We start from the raw sequence: 10943 nt of genomic DNA on the forward strand, positions 1-10943 counted from the left end.
CTTTGGAACAGTTTCTCAGAGCTGTCTGAGGTGCTGTCTCCTGGGCAGCAGTCTTCATTTTTGCACCAAATAAAACTTAACTTGCAACTCTCATGTTCTGCATTTTTTTAAGTTGATACAACCTAAATTGTATATTGTGGTTATGTAATCCAAAACTTACTGTTTTAACTGTCAGTTCAGTAACATTAAATAAAAACCGTGTTTTGCAACTGCCAACGTTATACATTTTCAAAGTGTTTAATTACCTTCAATATTGTGATTCAACTGTGTCATTCAGACGACCGAATATATGTGAGATAGATATATCTGTCTCACATATATTCGGTCTTTGTCCACAGTTCCTGGATCACAGCTCTCAAAATCTTCAGAATTTCCTGAGCTATTAGAATAATGCAAACATCTTTTGTTATACTATTTGGTCCCTCGCCTTCAATTTCTGAAATCACTTTTGTTGTTCAGTCGCTAAGTCACATCCGAGTTTTTGTGACCCCCATGGACTAGAGCACGCCAGGCCTCCCTGTCCTTCAGTGTTTTCTGGAGTTTGCCCAAACTCATGTCCATTGAGTCAGTGATGCCATTCAACCCCTTCTCCTCCTGCCCTCAAGTTTTTCCAGCACCAAGGTCTTTTCCGATGAACTGACTCTTCGCATCAGCTGGCCAAAGCCTGAGGAAGTATTCATTCGAACCTCTGATATGTAGCTGGTAAGTCCAAAGCCCAGGTGACAGCCTGCACTTGTGGTTGGTGTCTGAGGTGGTGGTGTGGGTGGGGGCTGTCCTGTAGGACTGAACCTGTAACCAAGCAGGACCCTATGGTGCCTTCCCCAGGCTCAACCTCCCATCCCATGTCTTCTGCCTGACTCTCTCTTTTTTTTTTTTTGGTAGAAAAGTTTTATTCTCCAAGGCCTCCCCTGAGTCACAAAAGATGAATTGATCGAATCACAAGAATTGATTGAATTGATGTGAACTGAAGTAACAACAACAGCAAAATTTTGGGCCAGGAAAACTGGTAATGAGTCAAACTGTAAACCAGCCACAAAGCAGTCACAGAATGTTGAGCTCTTCCCTGAAGGACATAGATACAGTGTCTGATGCACATTCCTGAATTGTCTTACAGATACTAAAACCCTCACCAAACTGAAGAAGCTAATTAGATAATGACAATGAGCCCCCAGACTGGCTGGAGTCTGAGGACTTATGATGTTAACACCTGTGACACCACCCTATTATTCACCATTAACCAGTCAGAATTATGCATGAGGTGATCATACAACCTGTGACTCCCTTCCATCACTCTGCCCTTTAAAAAGGGTCCCTGAGAGCCAGGAGGGATATCAGGTTTTCTGAGCATCAGATGCCTGCACTCCTTGTTTGGCATCTACAAAAAACATTGTACTTTCTTTCAGCTTAGCCCAGTATCAGTAGACTAGTTTGCTTTGCACAGGTGGGTGGACTGCAGTTTGGTTCAGCAACAAACCCTTAACTTATGGAACCTGATATTATTTCTAGGCAGAGAGTGTCCAAATTGGGCTATCACTAATGGAATTATCTATTCAGCTCAGTTCAGTCACTCAGCCTTGTCCAACTTTTTGAGACTCCATGGACTGCAGCACACCAAACCTCACTGTCCATCACCAATCAACTCCTGGAGTTTACTCAAACTCATCTTCACTCAGTTGGTGATGCTATCCAACCATCTCATCCTTTGTCGTCCTCTTCTCCTCCCTCCTTCAGTTTTTCCCAGCATCAGGGTTTTTTTCAGTGAGTCAGCTCTTTGCATCAGGTGGCCAAAGTATTGGAGCTTCAGCTTCAACATCAGTCTTTCCAATGAACAGTCAGGACTGATTTCCTTTAGGATGGACTGCTTGGATTTCCTTACAGTCCAGGGGACTCACAAAAGTCTTCTCCAACACCACAGTTCAAAAGCATCAATTCTTCAGCACTCAGCTTTCTTTAAAGTCCAACTCACATCCATACATGACTATTGGAAAAACCAGAGTCTTGACTAGATGGACCTTTGTTGGCAAAGTAATGTCTCTGCTTTTTAATATGCCATCTAGGTTGGTCATAACTTTTCTTTCAAGGAGCAAGGGTGTTTTAATTTCATGGCTGCAGTCACCATCTGCAGTGATTTTGGAGCCCCCCCAAATAAAGTCTGACACTGTTTCCCCATCTATTTCCCAAGAAGTGATGAGATTGGATGCCATGATCTTAGTTTTCTGAATGTTGAGCTTTAAGCCAACTTTTTCACTCTCTTCTTTCACTCTCATCAAGAGGCTCTAGGTTCCTCTTCACTTTCTGCCATAAGGGTGGTGTCATCTGCATATATGAGGTTGCAATATTTCTCCCAGCAATCTTGATTCCAGCTCGTGCTTCATCCAGCCCAGCATTTCTCATGATGTACTCTGCATAGAAGTTAAATAAGCATGGTAACAATATACAGCCTTGATGTACTCCTTTTCCTATTGGGAACCAGTCTATTGTTCCTTGTCCAGTTCTAAGTATTGCTTCCTGATCTGCATACAGATTTCTCAAGAAGCAGGTCAGGTGGTCTGGTATTCCCATCTCTTTCAGAATTTTCCACAGTTTGTTGTGATCCACACAGTCAAGGCTTCGGCACAGTCAATAAAGCAGAAATAGATGTTTTTTTGGAACTCTCTTGTTTTTTCGATGATCCAGCGGATGTTGGCAATTTGATTTCTGGTTCCTCTGCCTTTTCTAAAACCAGCTTGAACTTCTGGAAGTTCTCATTCATGTATTGCTGAAGCCTGGCTTGGAGGATTTTGAGCATTTCTTTACTAGCGTGTGAGATGAGTGCAATTGTGTGGGAGTTTGAGCATTCTTTGGCATTGCCTTTCTTTGGAATTGGAATGAAAACTGACCTTTTCCAGAGCTGTGGCCACTGATGAGTTTTCCAAATTTGCTGGCATATTGAGTGCAGCACTTTCACAGCATCATCGTTTAGAATTTGAAAGAGCTCAACTGGAATTTCATCACCTCCACTAGCTTTGTTCATAGTGATGCTTCTTAAGGCCCACTTGACTTCACATTCCAGGATGTCTGGCTCTAGGTGAGTATGAGTGATCACACCATTGTGATTATCTGGGTCTTGAAGATCTTTTTTGTACAGTTCTTCTGTGTATTCTTGCCACCTCTTCTTAATATCTTCTGCTTCTTTTAGGTCCATACCATTTTTGTCCTTTATTGTGCCCATCTTTGCATGAAATGTTCTCATGGTATCTAATTTTCTTGAAGAGATCTCTAGTCTTTTCCATTTTATTGTTCCCCTCTATTGCTTTACACTGATCACTGGGAAAGGCTTTCTTATCTCTTCTTGCTATGCTTTGCAACTCTGTATTCAAATGAGTATATCTTTCCTTTTCTCCTTTGCTTTTTGCTTCTCTTCTTTTTGCAGCTATTTGTAAGGCCTCCCCAGACAGCCATTTTGCTTTTTTGCTTTTCTTTTTCTTGGGGATGGTCTTGATCCCTGTTGCCTGTACAATGTCATGAACCTCTGTCCATAGTGCAAGCACTCTATCAGATCTAGTCCCTTAAATCTATTTTTCATTTCCACTGTGTATAATCGTAAGGAATTTGATTTAGGTCATACCTGAATGGTCTAGTGGTTTTCTCTACTTTCTTCAATTTAAGTCTGAATTTGGCAATAAGGAGTTCGCAATCTGAGCCACAGTCAGTCCTGGTCTTGTTTTTGTTGATTATATAGAGTTTATCCATCTTTGGCTGCAAAGAATATAATCAATCTGATTTCGGTGTTGACCATCTGGTGACGTCTATATGTAGAGTCTTCTCTTGTGTTGTTGGAAGAGGGTGTTTGCTATGACCAGTGCGGTCTCTTGGCAAAACCCTATTAGCCTTTGCCCTGCTTCATTCTGCATTCCAAGGCCAAATTTTCCTGTTATTCCAGGTGTTTCTTGACTTCCTACTTTTGCATTCCAGTCCCGTATAATGAAAAGGACTTCTTTTTTGGGTATTAGTTCTAAAAGGTCTTGTAGGTCTTCATAGAACCGTTCAACTGGCCTTCAGCTTCTTCAGCATTATTCGTTGTGGCATAGACTTGGATTACTGTGATATTGAATGGTTTGCCTTGGAAATAAACAGAGATCATTCTGTCATTTTTTAGACTGCATCCAAGAACTGCATTTCAGACCCTTTTGTTGACTATGATGGCTACTCCGTTTCTTCTAAGGGATTCTTGCCAACATTAGCAGATATAACGGTAATCTGAGTTAAATTCACCCATTCCAATCCATTTTAGTTCACTGATTCCTAAAATGTCGATTTTTTGCCATCTCCTGTTTGACCACTTCCAATTTGGCTTGATTCATGGACCTAACATTCCAGGTTCCTATGCAATATTGCTGTTTACAGCATTGGACTTTGCTTCCATCACCAGTCACATCCACAACTGGGTATTGTTTTTGCTTTGGCTCTGTCTCTTTATTCTTTCTGGAGTTATTTCTCCACTGATCTCCAGTAACATATTGGGCACTACCGACCTGGAGTGTTCATCTTTCAGTGCCAAATCTTTTTGCCTTTTCATACTGTTCATGGGGTTCTCAAGGCAAGAATATTGAAGTGGATTGCCATTCCCTTCTCCAGTGGACCTCATTTCATCAGAACTCTCCACCATGACCTGTTCTTCTTGATTGCCCTACATGGCATGGCTCATAGTTTCATTGAGTTAGACAAGGCTCTTGTCCATGTGATTAGATTGGTTACTTTTCTGTGACTGTAGTTTCAGTCTATCTGCCCTCTGATGCCCTCTCCTAGGGCCTACTGTCTTACTGGGGTTTCTCTGACCTTGGACGTAGGGTATCTCCTCATGGCTGCTGCTCCTGACCTTGAACGTGGGGTATCTCCTCTTGGCCACTTGCCACTCACCATTAGTATGGGATAATTCCTTATTTTTGTGAACCCTCCCCCCAACCCCTACCCCATCAACATTGGAACTGGATACAGAACATTTTGGAATCATTAAGCAATGACTCCCTGCTTACCTTGTCCTTAAACCTCTACCAACCTCTAATCTACATTCCATTTCTATGAATTTTTTTTCTCTAGATAGCTCATATAAGAGGAATCATGCAATGCTGACTCTTTTGTGCTTGGCTAGTTTTACACAGCATGTCTTTAAGATTCATCCACGTTGGCACATATATCAGAATTTTGTTCTATTTTTTATGGCTAAATAATATTCCATCATTTGTATATATGACTGAGTCCAAGCTCACTCTACTTGTCAAACAACAGGTCAATTAATCAAGAGACAAGATGTTGAAACAAGGAATACAACTTTATTTGGAAAGCCAGCTGACTGAGAGAGGGGCAGACTAAAGTCTCAAAATAGCCTTTTTATCAGGGTCTGGATGCCAGATTTTTTTATAGATCAGAGAGTGGGAGAAGTGAGGAGGTAAAGTTAAAAAGGCCATTAATCTTACAGATATTTCCTGGAATGGCTAGCCTTGGGGAGGAGGTGTGTTAATTTCTTCCTTCCTGTAGCCATCCACAGGTGGACAGGGTCCTGAACAAAGACATTTTGGTTTAACATTCAGGCAGAGGAGCAGGTTTCTCTGAGACAGGTCATTCTGTATGGACAGTATCCTTTTAGTGAACAAAAGCAATGGAAAACAAAGCAAAGCAAAGAAAAAAACAAACAGATCCAACATGGAGTCCATTCTTCCCCGTAACATATATACTACATTTTATTCATTTATTCACCGCTTATGGGCATTTTTCATATCCCCTGCTTTTGAAAGATCCACTGTGCTTCTGTGAAAGATCTATATTAGTACCTGTTTTTGCTAACTGAAAGAAATTCAAGGATGATTTTTACATTTGTGAATAAAGGCAAAAAGCAAAAATAGTATTGAACATTTGTTTTGCAAGAACTTTTACAGAGGCAATATACACCCTGAACACTGAGAGTGACACTACCAAGCTTCTTCCCCTGGAACTACTTGGCACATCAGCATCAAGCTGCTGTAACTTTGAACTGTGTCTGTGAGCTTCTGTGGTTCATCTTGATTTATTTTGTGTATCTGTTAATAGGGTATTTCCTAAAGCAATTGCTTCTTTGCTTTATGGTCTCTCTGCTTACAAAAGGTTCCATAGGGACACTCTAGTTTTGGATAGCATGGGGAAATCTGTATTGTGAATAATGCTACAGTGAACATTGGAGCATACATATCTGTTTGAGTGTTTCCTTCCATACAATAATTCTATGTTTAGCTTTTTTCCTAAACTGTTTTCCATGGTGTTTTCTACACCATTTTACATTCATACCAGGAATATTCAAGAGTTTCAATTTCTCCACATCCTTGTCAAAGTTTGTTCTTTCTTTCTTCTTCTTTTTTTTTTTGATAATAGCTATCCTAATGGATGTTAAGTAGTATCTCATTGTGGTTTTGATTTGCATTTCTTTAATGATTAGTGATGTTGGACATCTTTCCATGCGCTTATTAGCTATTAGTAATTTTTCTTTGGAGAAATGTCTATTCAAGTATTTTGGCTATTCAAGCCTTAAATTTTTTGTTGTTATTGAGTTATAAGAGTACTTTATGTATTTTAGATCTTAATCACTTACCAGATGTATGGTCTGTAAATATTTTCTTCCATTTTGGAGTTGTGTTACTAAATAGTATCTTTTTTTTTTACTTATTTTTTTTAATTGAAGGAAAATTGCTTCATAATATTATGTTGGCCTCGGCCACACATCAACATGAGTCAGTCATAGGTATACATGTGTCCCGTCTCTCTTTAACGTCCCTCCCACCTTCCACCCCTTCCCACCCCCCTGGGTTGTTACAGAGCCCTGGTTTTAGTTCCTTGAGTCATATAGCAAATTCCCATTAGTTATATATTTTATAAATGGTGCATATGCTTCCATGCTGTAGTATCATTTGATATGAAAGTTTTTAGTTCAGGTGAAAATTGATTTACCTTTTTTTTTTCTTTCTTTTGTTGCCTATGCTTTTGGTGTCATATTCAAGAAATCATTGCCAAATCCAACATTATGAAGGTTTCCCCCTCTGTTTTCTTCTAAGTGTTTTATATCCTTAGGTTTGATATTTATCTCTTTGATACATTTGAGTTGACTATTGTATGTTGTTTAAGGCAAGATTCACCTTCATTCTTTTGCATATGGATATCTAGTTTTCCCAGCACCATTTGCTGAAAAGACTATTCTTCCCCTATTGCATGTTCTTGGTATCCTTGTTAAAAATAATTTATCCATATATTTGAGGGTTTATATCTGGTCTCTCTGTTTTATTCCACAAGTCTCTACGTCTATCTTATGCCCCTGCCACACTATTGATTATTGTAGCTTTGTAGTAAGTTTTGAAATCAGAAAGTGTGAGTCCTTCAGCTTTGTTCTTTTTCAAGATTGTTTGGTCATTCAGGATTAAATTTACTAAATCCATTTTTTTGAATCTATCTTTCTCCCCTTTAATATGTATTAACAAAAAACTGCAATAAAATATTTCTTTAACAAAATATATTCAAAGTCTTGAAAGAGAGAAATCTGCAACCTAGAATATTCTACTTAATAAGATTATCATTTAAAATAAGAGAAGAAATAAAGAATTTCTAAGACAAACAAAAACTAAAACAACACTTCTAAAAGAAGTATTGAAAGGTCATCTCTGAATAGAAAAGAATCAAGAAAAACACCAATACAGTATACTAATGCATACATATGGAATTTAGAAAGATGATGACGATAACCCTGTATGCGAGACAGCAAAAGAGACACAGATGTATAGAACAGTCTTTTAGACTCTGTGGGAGAGGGCGAGGGTGGGATGATTCAGGAGAATGGCATTGAAACATGTATAATATCATATGTGAGATGAATCACCAGTCCAGGTTCAATGCATGATGCTTGGGGCTGGTGCACTGGGATGACCCAGATGGATGGTGTCAGGAGGGAGGTTGGAGGGGGGTTCAGGATGGGGAACACGTGTACACCTGTGATGGATTCATGTTGATGTATGTCAAAACCAATACAATATTGTAAAGTAATTAGCCTTCAATTAAAATAAATAAATTTATATATTTTTTAGAAAGTGAAAAAGCAAAGAAAAAATCAAGAAGTAGTAGGAAGGAAGAAATTGAAAAGTAAATCACTTAAATTGGCCAGTATACAGATCAAAAAGAGGAAAAACTATTTGTGAAAGCAATGATAAACAAAAGGAATGGCAAAAGAATAAACATGAAGATGTAAAAGAGAACATCAAAATTATAAAACGTGGGGAAGAAGAGTAACAAAATGCATATTCTTTTTCTTTTTTTTAGAATGTGCTTGAGCTTATATGACTATTAGTCTAAAGCAAGCAGATATAGGAAGGGGTTAACATATTTGAGAAACAGGGCAACCACAAATAAAAAATATACAATAAATTCACAAAAAACCTAAATAAAGAGAGCACAAGCATAAAATAAAAGGAAAAATTTCAAGCCACAAAAAGAAAAGCAGAAAAAAAAAGAAAGGAACAAAGATGAAGCAAAGAATCAACTGAGAAACAAGGTTTAAAATGACAATAAATATATATGTATCAATGAAAGTGAAAGTGTTAGTCACTTAGTTGTGTCCAACTCTTGTGACACCATATAGTCCGCCAGGCTCCTCTGTCCATGGAATTCTCCAGGCAAGAATACTGGATTGGGTTGTACCTCAAATGTCAATGGACTAAATGCTCCAATCAAAAGACATAGAGTGACAGATTGGGTAAAAATAAGAGCCTGTAAAATCCTGCATGCAAGAGACCCACTTTAGGGCAAAGGACACATATGGATTTCAAGTGAGGAGCTGGAAAAAGATATTTCATGAGAACAGAAATGACAAGAAAGGAAGAATTGCAGTACTAATATTAGACAAAACAGATGTTAAAGAAAAGGCTATGAAGAAAAATAAAGAAGGATACTACATAATTATAAAATGATCTGTACAAAAAAAGATTTTACACTCATCAATATATATGCATCTAATATAGAAGTGGGCTTCCCTAGTGGCTCAGCTGGTAAAGAATCTATCAGCAATGTGGGAGATGTAGGTTTGATCCCTGGGTCAGAAAGATACCCTGAAGAAGGGAATGGCTACCCACTCTAATATTCTTGCCCAGAGAATACCATGGACAGAGGAGCCTGGCAAGCTACAGTCCATAGGGTCACAAAGAGTTGGACATGACTTAGCAACTAAGCAAATACGAATGCTAACAGACATAAAGGGAGAAACTGATGGAATACAATAATACTAGGAGACTTTAACACCCCACTCACATCAAAAGATAGATCTTTCAGACAAGAATCAAAAAGGCAACAGAGGTCCTAAATGATACAATAGAACATTTAGACTTAATTGATATTTTCAGGACACTACATCCAAAAAAAGCCAGAATATGCATTTTTTCCAAGTTCTCATTAAACATTCTCCAGGACTGACCTCATCTTAGAGCACAAAACTAACCTCAGTCAAATTAAGAGTAGGGAAATTATTTCAAGCATCTCTGACCACAAGGGCATGAAACTAGAAATCAATCATAGGAAAAGAAATGAGAAAAAATGAATATATGAAGACTAAATAATATTTACTAAAAAAAGGGTTAATGAGGAAATCAAAAAGGTAATTAAAAATACTTTGAGACAAATGACAATGAAAACACAACCTACAAAATTCTATGAGATGCAGCAAAAGCAATTCTTAGAGGGAAGTTCATAGTGATATAGGTCTTCATAAAACAAAAACAAACAAAAAACAAGAAAAATATCAAGTAAAAAACCTAACCTCCTACCAAAAAGAATTGGAAAAAGAAAACAAGCAAAACTTAAACTTAGCAGAAGGAAGGAAATCATAAATATCAGGGGGAAAATAAATACAATAGAGATTTAAAATGAGAGGAAAAAAAAATCAACAAAACCAAGAACTGGTTCTTTGAAAGGGTAAACAAAACAGACAATCCCCTGGCCAGGTTCACCAAGAAGAAAAGAGAAAGAACCCAAATCTGACTGATAACCACAGAAATAAGAGAATACTATAAACAATTATATACAAAAATATTTGACAACCTAGAAGAAATGGACAGCTTTCTAGAAACATCAGCTCAGTAGAGTCGCTCAGTCGTGTCCCACTCTTTGCGACCCCATGGACTGCAGCACGCCAGGCCTCGCTGTCCATCACCAACACCCAGAGATTACTCAAATTCATCTCCATTGAGTCGGTGATGCCATCCAGCCATTTCATCCTCTGTCATCCCCTTCTCCTCCCACCTTCAATCTTTCCTAGCATCAGGGTCTTTTCCAGTGAGTCAGCTCTTGGCATTAGGTGGCCAAAGTATTGGAGCTTCAGCTTCAGCATCAGTCCTTCCAATGAATATTCAGGACTGATTTCCTTTAGGATGGGCTAGTTGGATCTCCTTTCTGTCCAAGGGACTCTCAAGAGTCTTCTTTAACACCACAGTTCAAAAGCATCAATTCTTCAGTGCTCAGCCTTCTTTATGGTCCAACTCTCACATCCATACACGACTACTGAAAAAATCATAGCCTTGACTAGATGGAAATTTGTTGGCAAAGTAATGACTCTGCTTTTTAATATGCTGTCTAGTTTGGTCACAGCTTTTCTTCCAAGAAGCAAGGGTGTTTTAATTTCATGGTTGCAGTCATATCTGCAGTGATTTCGGAGCCCAAGGAAACAAAGTCTGTCACTGTTTCCATTGTTTCCCCATCTATTTGCTGTGAAGTGATGGGACCGGATGCCATGTTCTTAGTTCTTTGAATGTTGACTTTTAAGCCAGCTTTTTCACTCTCCTCTTTCACTTTCATCAAGAGGGTTTTTAGTTCTTCTTCATTTTCCGCCATAAAGGTGGTGTCATCTGCATATCTGAGGTTAATTATATTTCTCCTGGCAATCTTGATTCAAGCTTGTGCTT

The sequence above is a fragment of the Capra hircus genome, chromosome 3, assembly GCF_001704415.2.
Source record: "Capra hircus breed San Clemente chromosome 3, ASM170441v1, whole genome shotgun sequence".
Lineage (NCBI taxonomy): Eukaryota > Metazoa > Chordata > Mammalia > Artiodactyla > Bovidae > Capra > Capra hircus.